We start from the raw sequence: 16,568 nt of genomic DNA on the forward strand, positions 1-16,568 counted from the left end.
CGGAGTAAACCGGCAGTCGGACATCCCCAAGGGTCCCGGATGAGAGGGTGCAGGGTGGGCTGAGGGGACCCCCACCTCCCGTGCATGAATTTCATGCACCGGGCCTCTAGTCTAATACATGTCTGGTATTTAATTAAAAATTAACAGCATGCCAATATGCAGGAACCAATAAAAGTAAACAAGCAAAAATATAAAAACAAAGGTATAATATAAAACTTTTAAAATAATCAAAAGTTGGTTGGAGAGACCAATAAAATCAACAAATTCTAGCAAGACTGAAGAGAGGATGAAAAATGTCACAAATTATCCATTTTACAACCACAGGTGAATAAATCTGAAATTAATAGAGAAGTTTAACAACTCAAGAAAATATTAAAAAGGTAAACATAAAATTTAACCATAAAATTGAAGTGATTAAAAAGTAATCAAATTCACAAAATTAAGAACTAAATATATGAGATTAACAGCATATTGGGTATATATTTTTTAAAGCCAATAAATGGACAACTTTCACGTAAAATATCCTTACTGAAACACAAAAATGAAATTGGATAGAAATATTTAAAAAGAGCCCAAAAATAAATGTGACATAATTTTTAAAAAGTGGTTAACAAATGTGTATGTGGAGTCTCAGAAGGAGAGAAAGAGAATGGAAGAAAAGCAAGAGCTGAAGAGAAAATGGCCAAGAATTTTCCAACTACAATAAAGGCTATCAACCCACATATTTAAGAACCTCAGTATACCCCAAGCAAGCAGGTATAAAGAAGAGAAGAGAAGAGAAGAGAAGAGAAGAGAAGAGAAGAGAAGAGAACAGAAAGAGAGAGAGAAAAAGAGAGAGAAGAGCCATACCTAGGTACACCATGATAAAAATGCTAAAAACCAAAGACAAGACTAAATTTTAAAAGTAGTCAGAATAAAAAGACATTATCTTCAAATAAATAACAATAAAAATCTTTACTGATTTAGCAACAGAAAGCCTGAGAGAATGGATTATCTTCACATTTCTGAAAGAAAATAACTGCAAACCTAGAATTTTATGCCCAGAACCAAGATCTTCCAAAAACAAAAACAAGCATGTTTTTCAGGTAAACAGAAACTAATATTTTTTCCAGTTGTTTACCAAAAGAAATACTACAAGAAGTTCTATAGGCAAAAAAAAAAAAGGGGTTCCCACAGAAATGGATGGAAATCCTATATAATGAAGAGCTAATATTCTAATTAGACTGAACAGCCAGACGACCTTCCGGACGAAGCCGGGGCTGCGAGGGCCGGCCAAGGCTGCGAGGGCCAGCCGAGGCAGCTGGGGCTGTGAGGGCCAAGCCCCTTCCACGAATTTTGTGCATCGGGCCTCTAGTTAAATATAAAGCAAACAGAGTAAATATATGGGGAAATCTAAATAAACATTGACTGTATAAATGAATAATGTCTAATAAGTAATAAAGCATATGTACAATGAAAAATTCAAAACAATCATATAAAAAGCAGAAGAAGTGTAAGAAGAGTCAAGTGTTCTAAGTTCTTAGCATTGTTAAGGAAGTGGTAAAAGTAAATATTTTCAGTAGACTGCAGTAAGTCAATGCAATGTGTTGTCATCTCCAGGGCAACAACTAAAAGATCAAGCTTGTACAGAATGGACAAGAAAATGAAAAACACTTAGAAGACATACATCTTAAATAAAAGAACCCAGAAAGGTTGAAAGTAAAAGGATAGGAAAAGACCATGCTAGCACTAATCAAAAGAAAAATGTCAGACAAACTAGATTTTAAGACAAGAAATTATTAAAGAAGTATAATAAGGGGGATTTCATAATTTAAAAAAGGGGGGGTCAATTTCACTAGGAATTTATAGCTAAGCTAACAGGACATATACCCAAGATTGTAACATCAAAATATAAACCTTACTAGGTTGAAACTCTAACACTTCTCTTAATAGTTGATTAAAAAAAAAAAAAGAAAGAAAGAAAAAGAAAAAGCTAACAACAACAACAAAAGTCAGAATACAACTATTTGGAAATTAAGAATATATATTCCTTAACTCTTGAATCAAAGAAGAAATCACAATGGAAAACAAAGTATTTAAATAAATGATAAAGAAGATAAGACATATAAAATGTTGTGACATACAACTGAAGCTACACTTAAGAGTGAAACCTGCAATCTTAAATACTTTTATTTAAAAAAGGAGAATGACAAAATTAAGTATCTTTCTCAGGAAAAGAGAAAGAAGAAGTTAATCCTAGAAAAGGCAACAAAGTAGTAAAAAACAAAATTAATGAAATCAAAAGCAAACATCTAAAACTTCAGGAAAAAAAATTAAGAGTTGGCTTTTGGAAAGATTATAAAATTGATGTTTTTAGCAAGACGAATCAAAAGAATAAAAAAGTCATAAATTATCAATTTCAGTAATAAAAAGGGAAGAAATCCTACAGGTCCTACAGAAAAACAGTTAGCTATGCTATCATTTACCAAGGCTTATTGCAAAGATAGACAAATAAACCAAAGAAACAGAATTGACATGTTAACAGACTCACACAGAGACTGACATCAATTTATGACAATGATAACAACCCTGAAAAAGAGAGGTCTTTTAATTACTGGGTCAACTAAATAGCCATATTAAAAATAAAATAATCTTGACCCCTTCCCATGCTCCATGAACAAAAAATTAATTCCATATGCATGTTATATCTAAAAGTAAAGTACAATAAAGCTTCTAGAAAAAGCATACGCAGAAATATTCATGCCCTTAGGGCAAAGGCAATGATTTCTTATTCATGACCACAATAAAAGCACCAATCATAAAGAGAAAAATTGATATAGTAAAATGAAGAACTTCTGTTCATTAAAGATAGCATTAAGCAAGTAAAAAGGAAAGATACAAAATCGGTATCTGTACTAGTAAGATATACATCCAAAAAAGGACTCATAGCCAGGAGAAATTAGTAAGATAAAATGAAAGCCAACAGAAAAAAATGGCAATTTATGGAAGAGGTTGTCCAAATAAATCATTAAATATAAAAACATGCACACCGTCATTATCCATCATATCAGGAAAATCCAAATTAAAACCACAAGGGCTATTTCATCACCCACCACCAAACTAGCTACAATCAAAAGAATAAGCAATACCAAATGTTGTAAAATGTGGAGTAACTGCAATTCTCAAACAATACTACTGAGAATGTAAATTGGTACAAGCACTTTGCAAAACTATTAAACTTGTATGAACATCCTATGACCCAGCAATTCTAATCCTAGGTATACAACATAACTATATATACACATATTAATCAAAAAACACTGCAAGAAAATTTGTAGTAATACTATTTGTAAGAGGCAAAACAGGAAACAAGCTAAATGTCATGTCTATCAATAATAGGATAATAAACTGTGGCACAGTCACAATGCAATGCAATGAGTGAAATAGTGTTACATGCAACATGGGTAAATCTCATAAAGTTTGTAAAGTAACACAAAAGAATGCATATTATATGATTCAATTTATAAAGAATTCAATTTATATAAAATTCAAAAATAATCTATAATGTAAAAAATCAGGATTGTGTTTACCTTTGGGAGAGGGCATATGGTTATTAGACTGACAGCAAGCACAAAAGGACTTCTAGGGTGCTAATAATATTATGTTCCTTGATTTAAATATGGATTGCATAGGTATTATTTATAAATAATAGAAATAATGTATTTCTATGTATTAATAGAGTATTAATAATGTATTAGTATGTATTAATACATAGACAATACCTATGCACTAACACATATATACTACTTGTTAAAATTTATTGAGATAAAAAATTATGATGCACCCAGCCAGTGTGGTTCAGTGGTTGAGCACTGTTGACCCATGAACCAGGATGTCATGGTTCAATTCCTGGTGAGGGCAGCACATGCCCGGGTTTCTGCATGACCCCCACTAGGAGCAGTGCAGGAGGCAGCAATCGATTCTCTCTCATCATTGATGTTTCTATCCCTCTCTACCTCTTCCTTCCTCTCTCTGAAATCAATAAAAACATGTTTTTTTAAAAAGTTATGATTCTACACTTTATGTTCTGCCAACCTTCATTAAAAAGCATACTTTAAGAAAAAAAAGTAACTCAAAATAAAGACGCTATGGTCAGTACTAGCAGCTGAGTCAATGGGTGACACAGAGCCAGGCCCTAGCCCTACGTCATCTGTTCTGTCTTCCTATGTGACTAACAACTCATGATCACTGAGGTCAGAGATATGATGGGAATACATGTTCCTTCCTGCCTCTTTGGCATGTGTATTTTTATGCCTCTCGGGATTTTTTCACTACTCATTAATTATGTATACTCTTTAAAAATTACTTTTTTATTCATTTCAGAGAGGAAGGGAAAGGAAGAGAGAGATAGAAACATCAATGATGAGAGAGAATCATTGATTGGCGCCTCCTGCACTCCCCCTACCGGGGATCGAGCCTGCAACCAGGGCATGTGCCCTGACAGGATTCGAACTGTGAGACCTGGTTCACAGGCCGATGCTCAACCACTGACCCACACTCGCCAGGCTAATTATGTAAACTAATAATTTTAAAGCCTTTTCAACAATAAAAAGCCAATAGTTGAGTCTTTTTTAAAATAAAAAGCTCTTTATCTTTAATTATAATTATTCTAAAACACATATAATTTTTACTTGCTTAAGACAAAGCAATTAGAAGTGTAGATCTTATCTCAAAAACAACTGCATATGATCTTATCCCAAAAATTTTTCTCATGTTTCTATCATATTTCTATCATTGATAAATAAGATAACCTTCCCTGCTAAGCAAACATCTTATCCCTATAAATCTTAATAAGGAACACTAAAATATGCATATAATTATTCTTGCTTTACTATCATCTTGTCCTGGTCACATATTATAGTGTGTGCAAAGAAAAAAATACAGCCCTGGCCAGTTTGGCTCAGTGGATAGAGCGTCAGCCTGCAGACTGAAGGGTACTGGGTTCGATTTCAGTCAAGGGCACATGCCTGGGTTGCGGGCTCAATCCTCAGTAGGGGGTGTGCAGGAGGCAGCCGATCCATGATTCTCTCTCATCACTAATGTTTCCCTCTCTCTCACCTTCTCCCTTCCTCTCTCTGAAATCAATTTAAAAATAATACATGTAATGTAAGTTCTTAATACTGCTGCCTCTACATAACATTAACAAGCACTTCATTTATGTACTTCATTCCTATTTGAATATTTATACAGGTTTCTGATTTCTGTCAAAATTCAAATCAAGTCACCTGCCCCCAGAAGGTAGGCATCAAATGTTCATCTTCTATAAGAATCATACACAAACAAACCTTATATGTGTTTTACTAAAGCTTTTTTGATAATTATAAAACATCAACATCGGTGTAAATTAGAAAAAAAGTTACCAAATTTCACAAAAGGCAAATTGAATCATGAAGTAATTAAATAAATTTTTCAATAAATATAGTGATTCACTACAAGCATTAAAAACAGAAACTCAGGTTTTCCAAAGCCTAAACTATGGATTCTTCCTCTGAACCACTTCCCCTATAAGTACTAGTTGGATAGAAACCTAGCTATTTGCTATCACTATGTTTCTCAAAACATGTTCTACCAAGAATGTTCACTAAGCAAGTAATTAAATTTAGGAAAAGCAGAGTTAACAAAAAAAAGTTTGTTTAATATAGTAAAGACTCTTAGAAATCCTGTACTATTCTGGATTTCCAAGAGCATGAACCCAAATTATTTAACTCTCAAAAGTCACAAAAGGCTGGCCAGTGTGGCTCAGTAGTTGAACGTCGACCTATGAATCAAAAGGTCACAGTTCAATTCAAGGCCAGGGCACATGGCCAGGTTGCAGGCTCGATCCCCAGTATGGGGCATGCAGAAGGCAGCTGGGTCAATGATTCTCTCTCATCATTGATGTTTCTATCACTTTCTCCCTCTCTCTTCCTCTCTAAAATCAATAAAAATAGCCCTAGCTGATTTGGCTCAATGGATAGAGCATCTGCCTGTGGACTGAAGGGTCCCAGGTTCGATTCCAGTCAAGGGCACATGCCCAGGTTGTGGGCTCAATCCCAGTAGGGGAACGTGCAGGAGGCAGCCGATCAATGATTCCCTCTCATCACTGATGTTTCTCTCTCTCTCCCTCTCCCTTCCTTTCTGAAGTCAATAAAAAATATATATATTTAAAATCAATAAAAATACATTTTTAAAGTCACAGAATACCAATTCTTATGAATAATGCAGTGTACAATTTACAAATGCTATGAGAAGCTTAAGAAACAGTAGACACTTGCTGACTGTCTAGTAATTCACTGTATTTGTTCAAAATGATTTCTTCTAATGAAAAAAAGCTCTATCTTAATTCTCTACATTTTGACTAGATATATTAAAATACATTGAAAAATAAAGCATTTGATTTTGAATATATTTGAGTAAAACAAGAAATCCAAGCTAAATGACTGTTTTAAAAGATATTAGAAATAAAATTATTCTCATTCAAATTACTTCTCTTGGCTAATTTTAAAAACCTGCTCCCCTTTGCTTTGCTATCCCCCTCTAGGTACCATTCTCTTGAAGATTTTAGCCTCCAAATTCCTAAAACCAAATTATTTTAACCTCTTTAAAACTTTTAACTTAAAACTCCTTTAATCCACTTCCAGTTTCCAGTAACATACAAGGAACTTAGAAGTTGTTACTGTGTACTAACAAGTAAAAAGCTTAACAAACTAAAAAAAATAAAATTAAAAAAATCAACAATTCTTCTTAAATCCATTAGACAAGTGGAATTGTGGGGCAAACCACTGCAAAAACTGAGAAAGAGACAGGTGAATAAAGAGAAGCAGCCAAAACCGGTTTGGCTCAGTGGATAGAGCGTCGGCCTGCGGACTGAAAGGTCCCGGGTTCGATTCCGGTCAAGGGCATGTACGTTGGTTGCGGGCACACCCCCCAGTGGGAGATGTGCAGGAGGCAGCTGGTCGATGTTTCTCTCTCATCGATGTTTCTAACTCTCTATCCCTCTCCCTTCCTCTCTGTAAAAAATCAATAAAATATATTAAAAAAAAAAAAAAAGAGAGAAGCATAATTTGCCTGAGCAGAAACCCAGAAACCTCCCTGAGAACCAGCAACAGGGTAAGAAAACTTGAACTGTGATTGACAAATTACTGAAGGCTTGGGGGTGCACCAACCATCAGAGTTAAAAACTTCAGGAACTCTACGCTCCTCATAGGGAATAGCTGAGAAAAATCACTTCATGTTCTGGCAGGGGAGGGAAAGGAACCATTTTGAGAAACACCAGAGCATTCTAGTTCTTCATAATAAGGGAGAAATTAATTTATCAGAGGCTAATCTGCTGGGTTTTCTTTATTTATCAAGAGTCCAACCCACCTGAGAGAAGGGAAATACCCTACACCTACCTACACCAGCCAGCTCTAGCTTTCCATGTAAGGAAAAGGAAATACTCAACTCCAGCCCTCTATAGCTATCCCATTCCAACTTAGAGGGTTAAAAGAACAAAAACAAAAATATTAAGTAGACAACATGAAAGAACAGAAGGATAATGTATGCAAAGAAATGTAAATTCCACAAAAGTATCAAAAAGAAATGTTAGAGATCAAAACACCATAACCGAAATAAAGATTGCCTTTGATGGGCTCAATAATAGCCTGAAAACAACTAAGGATATGACAATAAAAACTTTAAAAAAAACACACACAGAATATCCAAGAATTATGGAACAACTACAAAAAATATAAAATACATGTAATGAGAATACCAAAGAAAAATAGGAAGAAAGACAAGAAATCTTTAAGCAATAATGACTAAGAATTTCCCCAAATTGTCAGACACCAAACCACAGATCCAGGAAACTAAAACACCAAGAAGAATTATGCTCAAACATACAATATTCAAACATCAGAAAATCAAAGATAAAGAAAAAATCTTCAAGGAAGCCAGAAGGGGAAATACCTCACCCACAGAGGAGCAAAGATGAAAATTAAATCCAACTTATCTTCAAAAACCATACAAGAAAGAAGAGAGTGGAGTGAAATATTTGAAGTATTGAAAGAAATCACCAACCTAGAATTCTGTACTCTGTAAAATTATCTTTCAAAAGTGCAGGGGAAATAAAGATTATCTCAGATCAAGAAAAACTGAGGGAATTTGTTCAAAGATCTGTTTTGTCACAAAAGTTAAAAGACGTTTTCAAAGAGAAGAAAAATGATATAGATCAAAAAACTACATTAAAAAAAGAAAAAAACATCAGAGAATGAATAAATGAAGGTAAAATAAAAAGTTTTACTTTTCTTATTGATTTAACAGATAAGTTTTTTTCTAATAATAACAGCAATAACGTATTTGATTGTATGTTTATATATAAGTAAAATGAATGACAGCAACAATACAAGAGACAAGAGAGGGAATTACAAATGTTTTGTCATTATAAAAGACTTGCACTATCTGTGAAGCAGTATAGTATTGATTTAAAATGAACTTGAATCAGTTGTAAATATATACTGCAAACTCTAGGGAAAAAAACAGAAAAAGTAAAATGAAAAGCTGATTTGCTAAGTAAGAAAAAAAATGGAATCATAAAATAATCAAAACTGCAAAAGGCAGAAAGTGTTAGACAAAAACAAGAAAAAAGGCAACAAATAAAACAATAATAAATATAGTAGCTATTAAACGAACTATATCAATAACTTTAAAGGTCAATTGAAAGAGATTGTCAAACTAGATAAAAAAAAACACAAACACACACACACACACAAAACAAGACCCAAATATATGTTTCTATAAGAAATCAACTTTAAATAAACATAAAAACACAAAGATTAAAAGTAAAAAGATGGAGATTTAAAAGTTCTTATCATCCCCCCCAAAAAAACCCTGTACCTATATGTAAAAAGTTAAGAGAAGAAGAAAAATATATAATGCTAACACTTAATTTTAAAAAAAAAAAAGGCGAGTAGCTATATTAATTTCAGACAGAGCAGACATCAGAGCAAGAAATAAAGATAATGATACAGGGGTCAATACTCCAAGAAGATATAATATTTAGCGTAGATGCACATAACAACAGAGTCAAAATACGTGAGAAAAAACTGATAGAACTGCAAGGTGAAATATATGAATTCACAATTACAGTTGCAGACTAACAACCCTCAATCAGAAATGGACAGATCCAGCAGACAGAAATTCATCAAGGACACAGCTGACCTCAACAATACCATCAATCAACTAGATAAAATTGACACCTATAAATTATTCCATCCAACAAGAGCAGATAAGATTTTTTTTAACTGAATTTTATTGAGGTGACATTGATTAATAAAATTATATAGGTTTCAGGCATACAATTCTGTAATACATTATCTGCATATTGTATTGCATTCACCATCCATAGTCTAGTCTCCTTCCATCATCATTTATTCCCCCCCCCCCCCCCGCCTTTACCCATCTACCTACCCCTACCAGCCTAACATTCTGGTAATCAACATACATATGTCTGTGTCTATGAGATGTTTTTTTCTTTATCCTTTTATGTATTTCACCCAGTCCCGCCTCCACCCTAAAAAAAACTCTCCCTTTCAACAGCTGTCAGTCTATTCTATTTTGTTTGTTGTTTATTAGATTCCACAAGTAAGTATAATCAATATGGTATTTGTCTTTCTCTGACTGGCTTATTTCACTTATCATAAAACCGTCTAGGTTCATCCCTGCTGTCGCAAAAGGTAAAAGTTCCTTCATTTTTACTGCTGAATAGTATTCCATTGTGTAAATGTACCAGAGTTTTTTATCCACTCATCTACTGATGGACACTTGTGCTGCTTCCAAATGTTGGCTATTGTAAATAATACTGCAATGAACATTGGGACACATATATTCTTTCAAATTAGTGTTTCGGATTTCTGTGAATATATTCCCAGAGGAGGAACTGCTGGGTCATAAAGCAGTTTCATTTTTAATTTTTTGAGGTAACTCCAGACTGTTTTCCACAGGGGCTGGCTGCACCAGTCTGCATTCCCACCAACACTGCATGAGGGTTCCCTTTTCTCCACATCCTTGGCACTTTGTGGTTTGTTGATTTGATGACAGCCATTCTGAGAGGTGTGAGGTGATACCTAATTGTGGTTTTAATTTGCATTTCCTTGATGATTAGTTACACTGAACATCTTTTCATATGTCTATTGGTCATCTGTATGTCCTCTTTGGAGAAGTGTCTATTCAGGCCCTTTGCCCATTTTTTAATCAGGATTATTTTTTAGTGTTGAGTTTTATAAGTTCTTTATAAATTTTGGCTATTAACCCCATATCAGATGTGTCATTGGCTAATATGTTTTCCCATTCAGTAGGCTGTATTTTCATTTCGTTGGTGATTTCTTTTGCTGTGCAAAAACTTTTTAGTTTATTGTAGTCCCATTTATTTTTCTTTTGTTTCCCTTGCCAAGGAGATATATCAGAAAAAATACTGCTACAAGAAATGTCTGAGATTTTACTGCCTATATTGTCTTCTAAGATTTTTATGGTTTCGAGTCTGACATTTTTAAGTCTTTAATCCATTTTGAGTTTATTCTTGTGTAAATTGGTGGTCTAGTTTCATTTTTTTCTTTTTTTGCACATACCTGCCCAATTTCCCCAACACCATTATTGAATAGACTATCTTTACTCCATTGTACATTCTTGTCTCCTTTGTCAAATATTTATTGACCACAAAGGTGTGGATTGATTTCTGGGCCTCTATTCTATTCCACCGATCTATGTCTGTTTTTATACCAGTACCATGCTGTTTCATATACATTTGCATAATTCCTCAAACTTCGTCCTTCTTTCTCAAGATGGCTGTGCAGATAACACATTCTTCTCAAGCTCAAATAGAAAATTCATCATAGACTATGGGCCATAAAATTTAAAAAAATAATAACAAATTTAAAATAGAGGTTATACAATGTCTGGTTTCAGAAACAATGAAATTAAAATAAAAATCAGTAACAGGAATGTAGTTTGGAAATCCCAAAATGCTTAATAATTAAACAATACCCTCCATATAATACATGTATCAAAATATATTTTGAACCAAATGATAAATATACAACTTATTAAAATTTGTAGTATCTAGTGAAAACAGTCCTTAGAAATTTACAGCACTAAATGCATAAATTAGAAGAGATTTAAAATCAATAATCTAATCTTCCATCTTGGGAAACTAGGAAAACAGCAAATTAAACCCAAAGCAAGCAGAAGAAACAAATTTAAAGTAAAACTCCATTTTTTGCAACTGAAATTAAAAACAGGAAATCAATTGAGAAATAACAATGAAACCAAAAGTTGATTCTTTGAAAAGATCAATAAAATCGGTAAGCCTCTAGCCAGAAAAAAGAAAAAAGAAGACAAATTACTAATATTAAAAATTAAAGAGGGACATCAAAAGACAGTAAAGAAACACAATGAGCAACTCAATGCCCACAAGTTTAATAACCTAAATAAAATGGACACAATATGCCAAAACACACACAAGAACAGACAATCTGAATAGGTTATATCTATTAAAGAAATTGAATCAACAACCTTCCAAAACAGAAAGCATCATGCCCAGATGCAATCACCAGTGAATTATACCAAACATTTCAAGAAGAAATTTTACCAATTCTCTACAATCCCTTCCAGAAAGTAAAAGTAGAGGGAATTCCTTCTGATTCTATGAGGCCATGGTAATCCGAATACCAAACCAAACAAAGAAATTACAAGGAAACTACACATCAGTATCTCTCAAGAACACAAATACAAAAATCCTCTACAAATTACAAATTATTAGCAAATCAAATACAACATTATATAAAAATTATACACCATTACCAAGTGAAATTTATCCCAGGTATGCAAGGCTAGCTCAACATTTGAAAATCAATTAATGTAATTCATCACGCATCAACAAACTAGAGAAGAAAAATCACATGACCATATAATCACATTCCACAAGATCCAACACCCATTAATAATAAGACAAAACCTCTTAAAAATCTGGGAGCATGAGGTAACTTCCTTAATTTGTGAAGCTCTTACAACTTTAAAGGACTTTACAAAAAACTTACAACTGACATTACCCTTAATAGGGAGAAACTCGAAGTTCTCCCACTAAGGAAACAAGGCAATGATGCCTTCTCTCACCACCTGATTACAGTCTTTTTTGTTTGTCTTTCGGTTTTTGTTGATCCTCAACCAAGGATATTTTTTCATTGATTTTTAAGGAGAGTAGAAGAGAGAGGGAAAGACAGAAACATCGATGTGAGAGAAACATCAATTGGTTGCCTCCTGCAGGAGCCCAAACCAGGGCCCAGGCCGGGGAGGAGCCTGCAACCAAGGTACATGCCCTTGACTGGAATCGAACCTGGGACCCCTGAGCCAAACCAGCTAGGGCCACACTGGAAGTCTCAACAAATTAGACAAGTAAAGGAAATAAAAGGTATACAACTAGGAAGGATTTGCACAGATGACATGATTGTCCATATATAAAAAATCCAAAAGAATCAACAAAAAAATTCCTAAAACTAATAACATATTATAGCAGGGTTGTAGGATACAGGTTAATATACAAAAGCCAATAGCTTTCCTATATACTAGTACCTGCTATAAATGAGTGGAATTTGAAATTTGAAAAACATTACCATTTATATTAATAGCACCCAAAAAAAGAAATGCACAGGTATAAATCTGACAAAATATGTATAAGACCCATATGAGGAAAACTACAAAACTCTGATGAAAATGGAGAGATTTTCCATGTCCATTGTCAAGATGTCGTTTTTCCCCCAACTTGATCTACATTGTAGGCAATCCCAATCATAATCCCAGCAACTCATTTTGCAAGTAACAACAAACTACAGTTGACCTTTGAACAACGCAGTGATCAGCAGTGCCAACTCCACCATGCAGATGAAAATCCCTGTATAACTTCTGACTCCCCAAAACTTAACGACTAATAGCCTACTGGAAGCCTTCCCAAAAACATAAACTATTGATTAATATATATTTTGTATGTTATACTAGTATATATCTTATATTGTATGCTAAAGAAAATGTTATTAAGAAAATCAAACCACCTACAAAGGCATGTCTGTGGTTCCCTGTCTTTGGACATCTAAGAACTGGAGGTAAAGAAATGTGGACTTGGAGAAGTCTGGAGCCAGCTTGCTCCCTGCAGGCTCAAGATCAACCATCCCACATAGGAAAAAAAAGAAAAGAAAATCATAAGAGGACATACATTTACAGTATTCATTGAAAAAAATCTGCACTAATAAAAGAGAAACATGCAAATTGGTGTCACTCTGCTACGCCCACCAGCCAATCAGGATGAGTATGCAAATTAACCCAACAAAGGTGGCGGTTAATTTGCATATGCAGGCGCGGGGTGAAGACTGAAGAGGCTTGGCTTCTCCGCTCCAGCTGCAGCGGAGAAGCCAAGCCTCGCTGCTGTGGCCGGACCAAAGGCCTGGGTCCCAGGTGCCGGACGAAAACTGGTGCCGGCAGCCAGGGGAAGGAAGGCCTATAGTGCGAATCTTCATGCAACGGACCTCTAGTCTACATGTTGTACAGTTCAAACTCATGCTACTTAAAAGTCAACTGTAATTCTAAAGTTTATTGAAGAAGCATGACCTAGAATAGCCAACTCAGATTGAAGGAGAACAAAGTCTGATATTACCTGACTTTAAGATTTACTTTAAAATCACAGTAACCGATCGGCCGATATGGCTCACTGGTTGAGTATCGACCCAGGAACCAAAAGGTCATTGGTTGGATTCCCATCATGGCACATGTCCGGGTTTTGGGCTCAATCCCCAGTGGGGATGCATGCAGGAGGCAGCCAATCAATGATATTCTTCTCTCATCAATGTTTCCACCTCTCTATCCTTTTCCCTTACTCCGCTCTAAAAAATCAATAAAAACATGTTTTAAAAAAAACAAAACAGTAATCAAGATAGGGTTGTATTGGTGAAAGAACAAACAGGTAAATGGGCCAGAACAGAGAACCCAGTGATAGACCCATATAAATATAGTCAACACATCTTGGACAAAGAAGAAAAGGCAATAGAATAAAGCAAAGACAGTTTTTAGAACAGATGATCCTAAATAATAAAAGCATAGTATGCAAAATGTCCCCTCGACCAGGAGTTCGTCGGAGAGTACAACCAGGGGGCGGGGGCGGCCGGAGGAAGGGAGGGAGGCCCCAGCCGGCAGCCAGCAGCCACTAGGGACCCTACCAGTGCACAAATTTCTAGTGCTGCAATAACTGGACTTCCATATGCAAAGAAACAAATCTAGGCAAAGATCTTACATCTTTCACAAAAAATTAATTCAAAATGGAGCACAAACCAAAATGTAAAATGTAAAACTTTAAAGTCCTAAAAAATACCATAAGAGAAAAACCTAGATCAGTGGTTCCCAATGTGGGGCACACACCCCACTGGGGGGCAATTTGATTTTTAAGGGAGGCAATTCAAGAATGAGTTATTAACAGTGAATTTTTTGCATTTCTTATGGTTCTAGGGGCCTAATATAAATATAAATATATATTGTGACATATTTATGCATTTCGGTTCTCTATTATATGTTTTGAAACTTTATTTGCTATTTTTCATATCACTTCATATCATTAATTTTTAAACAATTTTTTAGTGATTTCTTTCTCAGTACTTCAACTGTCCTTTCGTTCTTCTGTTTTTCTCTTTCATGGATGCCATGTTCTTTGGAAGCTTGTTTAGACCAAATGAATGGCCTTTTAGGCTTCCTCCATGTGAATAGGAGTTCACTTTTTGAATAATAAGAATTATATGTCACGGGGGTGGGGGAGGACATTAAGATTTTAGAGATGCTTTAGGGCAGCGGTTCTCAACCTGTGGGTCGTGACCCCTTTGGCGGTCGAACGACCCTTTCACAGGGGTCGCCTAAGACCATCCTGCATATCATATATTTACATTACGATTCATAACAGTAGCAACATTACAGTTATGAAGCAGCAATGAAAATAATCTTATGGTTGGGTCACAACATGAGGAACTGTATTTAAAGGGCCAGAAGGTTGAGAACCACTGCTTTAGGGCATGTCCAAAAAAAGGTTGGGATCCACTGACCTAGATGATCTTCAGGAGGGTGATGAGTTTTTAGATACAACACCAAAGGCATTACTCATCAAAGAAATAGGTAACTAGATTTCATTAAAATTCAAAATTTCTGCTCTATGAAAGACAGTATCCAGAGACTGAGAAGACAAGCCAGACTGGGAGAAAATATTTGCAAAAAACACATCTACCTATAAGCACTAACATTAGATTAACCAAATCCAACACTAATGCTGGCAAGGATGTGAAGCAGCAGGAATTTTCATCCATTGCTGGTGGGAATCAAAATGATACTACTATGGAAGTTTGGGGGTTTCTTAAAAACTAAACATTCTTGCCATGTAATACAGCATTTGCACACCTTAGTATTTTCCCAGATGAATCAAAAACTTATGTCCATATAAAAACCTCCATACAGATGTTTATAACAATTGTATTCATAACTGCCAAAATCTGGAAGCAATTAAGATGTCCTTTAGTGGGTGAATGGATAAAATGAGGTGCATCCACAAAATGGAATAATGTTCAGCACTAAAAATAAATGAGCTATCCAGTAATGAAAAGACATAGGAACCATAAATACACACTATTAAGTGTAAAGTCAAACTGAAAGACTACATACAGTATGATTCCAGCTATATGACATTCTGGAACAAGCAAAACTATGGAGACAATAGAAAGATTGCCAGGGGTTGAGGAGGGGAAGAAGAGATAATTAGGTGGCAATAGAGAAACAGCTCTGTTACACATTGTATGTGGGAAACGTATTTATACGTTTTACGTTGACTGTAAGTAGTAGAGCCACCTGTTACTACCCGCAAACAATGTGTTAAGGCAGTATGATACTACAATGGTGGATAGATATAATTTTACATTGAGAACAGCACCAAGAGTGGATTACACTGTAAACCATGGATTTGGGGTAATAATGATGAATATAGGTTCATCGATTTTAGCAAATGTACCACTGTGCTAAGGGGTGTTGATATTAGAGGAAGTTGATAATGCAGGGACATGGAATATATGAGAATTCTCTGTACTTACTATTCAATCTTACTCTGAACCTAAAATTGCTTGCCCTGACTGGTTTGTCTCAGTGGATAGAGCGTTGGCCTGTGGACTGAAGGGTCCCAGGTTCGATTCCAGTCAAGGGCATGTACCTTGGTTGCGGGCACATCCCCAGTAGGGGGTGTGCAGGAGGCAGCTGATCGATGTTTCTCTCTCATGGATGTTTCTAACTCTCTATCCCTCTCCCTTCTTCTCTGTAAAAAAAAAAATAAATAAAAAAAAATCAATAAAATATCTATTTTTTTTAAATTGCTCTAAAAACTTAAATTTATTATTTTTTAAAAAAACTGAGTTGGTAAAAACACCGCCATTCCTTTTAAGCCTTTCTACAAGCATTCACTATTTCACTCAACCAGCACTACTAGAGGCCCAGTGCACAATCATGCG

General features: G+C 35.0%; 1 protein-coding gene and 1 non-coding gene across 2 annotated transcripts in view; one reads left to right on the top strand and one right to left on the bottom strand.

The window, feature by feature from the left end:
* The window catches only part of RASA1 (RAS p21 protein activator 1), a 123,340-nt gene that overhangs the window by 84,731 nt on the left and 22,041 nt on the right, over nucleotides 1-16,568 (bottom strand). The window lies entirely within an intron of this gene.
* Nucleotides 13,093-13,223, top strand: LOC111825596. Its single transcript, XR_002828792.1, has one exon. It is a non-coding gene; the product is annotated as a small nucleolar RNA SNORA38 (small nucleolar RNA).

This window comes from Myotis lucifugus, unplaced genomic scaffold (assembly GCF_000147115.1).
Source record: "Myotis lucifugus unplaced genomic scaffold, Myoluc2.0 scaffold_0, whole genome shotgun sequence".
NCBI classification, from domain to species: domain Eukaryota; kingdom Metazoa; phylum Chordata; class Mammalia; order Chiroptera; family Vespertilionidae; genus Myotis; species Myotis lucifugus.